General features: G+C 22.3%; 1 protein-coding gene across 13 annotated transcripts in view; it reads left to right on the top strand.

The window, feature by feature from the left end:
* LOC137807273 (calcium-transporting ATPase 8, plasma membrane-type) overlaps positions 1-6,000 on the top strand; it is a 30,225-nt gene continuing 24,225 nt past the window's right edge. For 7 of the 13 annotated variants that reach the window (XR_016519745.1, XR_016519744.1, XM_090300762.1 and 4 more), the window contains exon 1: positions 61-226. The gene's annotated coding sequence lies outside the window, so the exon portion shown is untranslated. Of the gene's footprint in view, positions 227-6,000 lie in introns of all 13 variants that reach the window. The other 6 variants (XR_016519743.1, XR_016519741.1, XM_090300754.1 and 3 more) reach the window with 3 other exon arrangements.

Raw genomic sequence — 6,000 nt, 5'->3', positions numbered from 1 at the left:
GTGTACTGAGAAAGGGAAGGGTGCAGTGTGTATATTTAATGCAGAGAGATTGCATTGCTTAAAACTTAAAGATGAATTTAAAGAAGAGGCAGATTCAAAACTTGTGGTGAGAGCAGAGGGAATACTGCGTGCTTAAGTTTGGTGTTTGGCTTCATCACGGCCTGTTGCTGTTCACTTCCATCCATGGATCCATTTATCCCTTTTCCTTTTCTCTGCTGCACTGAAGGTATGATTCCATTAATCTTATCTCCTCTTTTATTCATGTCTTTTAATCCCTAGATTAGGGTTCAAGGCAAGTACCTAGCTTTATAATTATAATAATAATAAAGTAATTACTTTTATTCATACTAACGGGAACACAACTTTATCCTAGATTAGTATTTTTTTATTTTTTAAAAACAATTAGTCTTAATAACATTAAAATGAGAAGTTAAAGAGTAGTGGAGAGAGAAAGTGAGAAGTAGATACCTATATAGAGAGAGAAAGTGAAAAGTAGGATATGTGTGTAATGGAAAATCATAAAATCGATTTCTTAAATCAATTTTAATAAAAAAAAAATATCAGTTTAAATCAGAAAAGTAACGTACCAAATCTTCACCCTCCTGCTAAGGTGGTTCACAAAATATTACAAATATATTTAATTTTTTATTTAATTGAGAAAAAAATCTTTAAAACAGAAAAGTAACTAATCAATCTCTCCACTCTCCAGGTAAATAATAACAAATAAAATAAATTTTAAAATTATTTTATTAATTTTTGAAATTATAAAATATCCAAATAACCAAAATAAATTAATACAATAAATTATTAAGTAAAGATAAAATGGAAAAAAAAAACTAAGAGCAGTTAAGGAGAATAAGAGATGAAACAATGACCATAATATAATAATAAAATTAAATATTAATATAAGGATAAAATAGGAAAAAAAATTAAGAGGAGGGGAATCCCTTTATATATAGGTATAGATATAAAAACTAAATAATCGGTAGTTAAAAATCATTTAACAATAATATAAACTAATTTTTTTAGTTTTTAAATAGTAACAACTAATTATTATTATTTTAAATTAGTTTTTAATTTATGTTTTTTTTTAAATCTTAAACTCGAATTAAAATAAGAGAACTTAAGAAAATTAAGTTTTTGGACTTGAGAGCATTAGAGTTAACAAGTTAGGTTCAAATTTGAAAATGCTCAAACCCTTATATAAATGCTTCGAAATTTATGAAATGATGAAGTAAATAAATAAATTAAATTTTCTAGTTAATTATTATTGTTTTACGAATCTTATTACTATATTTTTTCATGTTTCTAAATTTCACTGACTAATTAAACTTATGACAACATAGTGATGGGTTAGTTTGTTTAAATAAAGTCTTGTTTATATCAATAAATTTAAATATATTTATGCAATTATCCATTAAAGTTGTGGTTTGAGTTTAAAGGAGAAAAAAAAACCGAAGGGTTATTGTCTTGCCTTATTAAGTAGAACTAGGAGTGGATGGTGAAGAATCAATAAGAGAAAATAAATAAATAAACTATATAATTGAGGATCGAATGTGTCTTTGACTGAAAAAAAGAAATACCAAACAAGACATAATTTAGAATATGCGCACCAGAAGACAAACAGTTGGATTGAAAATAAATAGTTGAAGTAACATTTTGTGTAGAAAAAAAAATGCTAAGATACTGTAGAGAAAGTGTAAAAATGACAAAATGCAAAGCTTGATTAAGAAAATATATTAAATAAATGCCACCCAAAGGAGGATTGAGAAAAAGGTTTATGAAAATCATTACAAAGTATTTAATGGTTAATGAGAAGAAGATAGAGAAATTAAAGGATTTCTTTTATCTTTATTTGGATTGGGGAGTGGAAAGTTGAGGGTGAGGGAGAGTGGAAGTATGAGAATTTAAAAAAAAAGTGTGAAGAAAGTTGAGTGTATTTGGATTGAGGTATGTTAGAATAAATCTGTGAAAAAATATATTAAAATAAGTGAGTGATGTGATAATTATTTTAAATTATTTTTATTGTTGTATATTGTAAGATTACAAATTTACCCTTCTATATAAAAAATAGAAAAAAGAAATATTAATTAATTTAAATGATATTTTAGTTAATTAAAATAATTTTTATTATATTACTTAATTTGTATTATATTATTTAATTTGTATTATATTATGTTATATATAAATGTATATCAAGTATTTTAAAAAATAAGAAAGAAATAATTATTAGTTTTGTGCATATTTTAGTTAATTAAAATAATTGAAAGTTTCAATTATAAATAAAAATAATAATGTAAAATTAAATATAATTTAAATATAATTTTTGTTATTTTGAATTTTATTAATTGAAATTAATTTTGTTAGTTAAATTAATATTTTTAGATGATTTTAGTATTATTAATGATTCTTTAAATTATGTTATGTTATATATAATTATTATTAGTCATAATTTTTTTTATTATTAAAATTAAATTTTAAAAGTAAATGTGTATTTAGAACATCACCATTAATTAGTCGCAAAATTATATAAGTCATTAATAATAATTTAAACCTAAAACTCTAAATACAATGCACCTGTCATCAATCAAACTTTGCCTGAAACAAATTTTATTAAAAAATAAAAATAAATATAAGAAAATCAAAGATTTGGAAAAATGATATCATAACTGATTATCAGTTCTCTTAAAAATACCACATAATCGATTATCCAAATATTTAAGAGGCATAATCGACTTTATTTACAGTTATAAATCCAACATAATCGATTATGCTTCACGATAATCGATTAAGTTGATATTTACACAGCGTCCATAATCGATTATGACACGAGCATAATCGATTATTCATTATTTTTAACTACATAATCAATTATGTTGTGCATTGTTTTTCAATGATAATCGGTTAGACACGAAATTAAAGTCACAGAAACCTAACTTGAGGTCAGAGATAAACAACCAAACTCACTCTCCTATCATTATACTTACTCACGAGCCTCTCCAAACCCCCTAAACCAGTACAAAAGTCTATATGGTGATTTGAATTTGTTGTGTGGTTTCTTAGCTTGGAAGAAGCATTTTATATACGTGAATAAGCATTATAATGCATCTATTCTCTCACCAACTAAATTATGTATTGAATTTACATTCAACTTTAGCCAAACAGATTCCTTGAACCAAAATGAAGAATCTCATGCAAGTGATAAATCTTATTACTAATTTAATCTCATTATTAAGGGATATGATAAATAAATCCATATTGATATATATGTAATCTTAATTTTTTTATAATTTAATTCATTTAATACAAAAGCAAGAAAATAAAGTGAGATTCCAAAAAGTCACTTAATTTGGCTAATTACATCGACACATAAAAAGTCGTATAAAATTGGATGTAAGTTAATAATTGAATTAGTTTTTTGTTCACAAGTGTGTGAATTAAATTTGAACAATTAAAATTATGAGGGTTTTTATAGGTGTCCGTTGATTAAATATATGGACTAAAATCAATAAATTCAAAGTATTTCAAACTTGTCTACCAGCCAAATTAAACAAATCAAACGTATAATTAATTCTTTTAAATTAATATAGTGCCCATACTTCTCATCCTACTCAATATTTATAATTTTTTTATCATCTTAATGTTTGGTCTTTATATATATATATATATTTGCATGATATTAATTTTTTTCCTTTTAAAACCATATTATTACAATTATTAATTTTCTATTTTTTATTTTTCAATAAATTTAAATACATTAAATTTGAAATAATTTTATTTTTAATGGTTTGATTTGTCAACGGTTTTATTACTACTCAAATTTATTGAATTTTTACTTTATTTTTAATTATTATTAAATATAAAAAAATATTAAATACACCAATTATCACCAAATAACACAAATCATGTTGATAAAAGAATTTTCTGCAAATATCGATAAAAAAAATCATTATAAATTTTAACTAGAAAAGTAAGGGTGACATCTATAAAAAATAGTTTCATAGAAGATGGTTGAGAAACCTTGTCAAATATTAATCGAGAAAATAATTATAAGATATACAAGCAGAGAAATTATTCTAAAAATATCATCTAGAAAGTGATTTCTATGAAGGACGACTAAAAACATTTTACTTACATAGTTGGGACAATCGTTTTATTAGTATCAATAAAAAAAACTTCATTTAATTTTTAAAATATCTCTAATTTAGTTAATATATCAATTAATTATTTTTTATCTTTAAAATTAATTTTAATTATTTTTTATCTTTAAAATTATTTTTTATTTAATAATTTTTTTTAGTAAAACTATCTATTCGGATACGTTACCCAATAATAATTCATTTCACAGTTGATATGATAAAGATAGGAGAGATATGTAATGATAATAATTTCATATAACAACAATTTTATTATAATTTTATTTTATTATAAATGTATTGTTTATTGTCATGTTTTCGATGATCTTACAATGAATCCACCTGTATGTGCTTACATATAATTTAGTCGTAACGAGATATATCTTATTATAAATTGTGATTATAATTTTTATCCTACCACTATACCACTAATGTAAAAAATATTCTATTTTTCTAATTTTAAGATATATTATTTCTGTCTTCAAAGTGATTTATACAGGGAATAATAACAATATTTTATTTATAAACAGCTATATATATTACCTCTAATATTTTATTTTTAAATTAGAGAGACCAAAACAAAATTTAAAACAGACATTAAAAAATTTAGGAAGAAAACATGTACGCATGTTTTACAATAAAATTAAATATAAATATAAAAGTATATCATTTAAATATATTTGTTACTTTTTTGTTCCCTATAATTTTATATAAAAACATGTGAATAACTATATTAGAAGAAATTCACTTTGAAACACTATACTTTTTATTTTATTTTAATATATTTTAAAAAAATAAAAATATTATAGATCACAATAGGAAAAGATGAAAAATCTTTTTTTTTTAAAAGATACTTGTTAACTTGATTTTTATTATGTAAAATTAATTTAAATTAATCAAAAGTAAGAAAAGTAACCCACCTCATAAATATTAGAACTAACTCAATGGTCAATATTTAAAAAAAAATGGAAACGAAACCAACAATCTCAACCTCTTCTATTTTTCTTTATAAAAACTAACAATCTCATTGAAATTAGAAAAAGAAAAAAAAATAACAAAATAGACTTTATGTCTCTAATCTCAGCAAAATGTCAATTAGTTGAAAAAAATAAGAAAAGTAAAGATTCTATATTTCTAAAGTTGTGATGCACATTAATTTGGAGAAATGGATACTTGTAAGTTATTCATATCATATATAACATATGATATAATAAATAATCATAAATTGCAATAGAAAATTTGGGTAAAGTGAAGAAAAGAACCTATGTTCTTAGGAAGAATGAAAAAGTTTTTTTTTTTCTTTTTTTTGTTGAGAAGGTGAAAATCCTTTTGGTCCTCACTCTTTTGTACCTTCACAACCCTTCAATTGAGAAAGATGGGTTTCCATTCAAAATTCAACAGTAAAACTGTTCTTTGTTTAACAACTGCTATGAAATTCAACAATAAAACTGCTATTTATTCAATAACTGCTCTGAAATTCAAAATTCAACATTAATAATGAAATGAAAAAAAAAACTCAAAACAGTTTAATAAAATAAATATCAATATAAAGATAAAATAGAAAATAAAAAGTCAAATATTTTTTATTTAATAATAATTATAATAATATTTTTTTTTAATTATCATAAAAGAGTAGACGCGTGTGTTTTGACTGGTAGATAAATAGAAAATATATTTATTATAATATTTCTTTTATATTTTGTACATTAAATAATACTATTTATTTACCTTTAAATCATCTCTCAGCGTAAAGTTATACTTAACATTAATTGGTTGAAACCTTTTTACTATTAAGTAAATTTTGGCAACTTTTATGTTTGACGATTAGATTACATATAATAAATTATAATTAAATAATTCTTAT

The sequence above is a fragment of the Phaseolus vulgaris genome, chromosome 3 (assembly GCF_051622355.1).
Source record: "Phaseolus vulgaris cultivar YP4 chromosome 3, ASM5162235v1, whole genome shotgun sequence".
Taxonomy (NCBI): domain Eukaryota; kingdom Viridiplantae; phylum Streptophyta; class Magnoliopsida; order Fabales; family Fabaceae; genus Phaseolus; species Phaseolus vulgaris.
The sequence above is the reverse complement of the archived record's forward strand: the minus strand, read 5'-3'. Positions and strand labels throughout refer to the sequence as shown.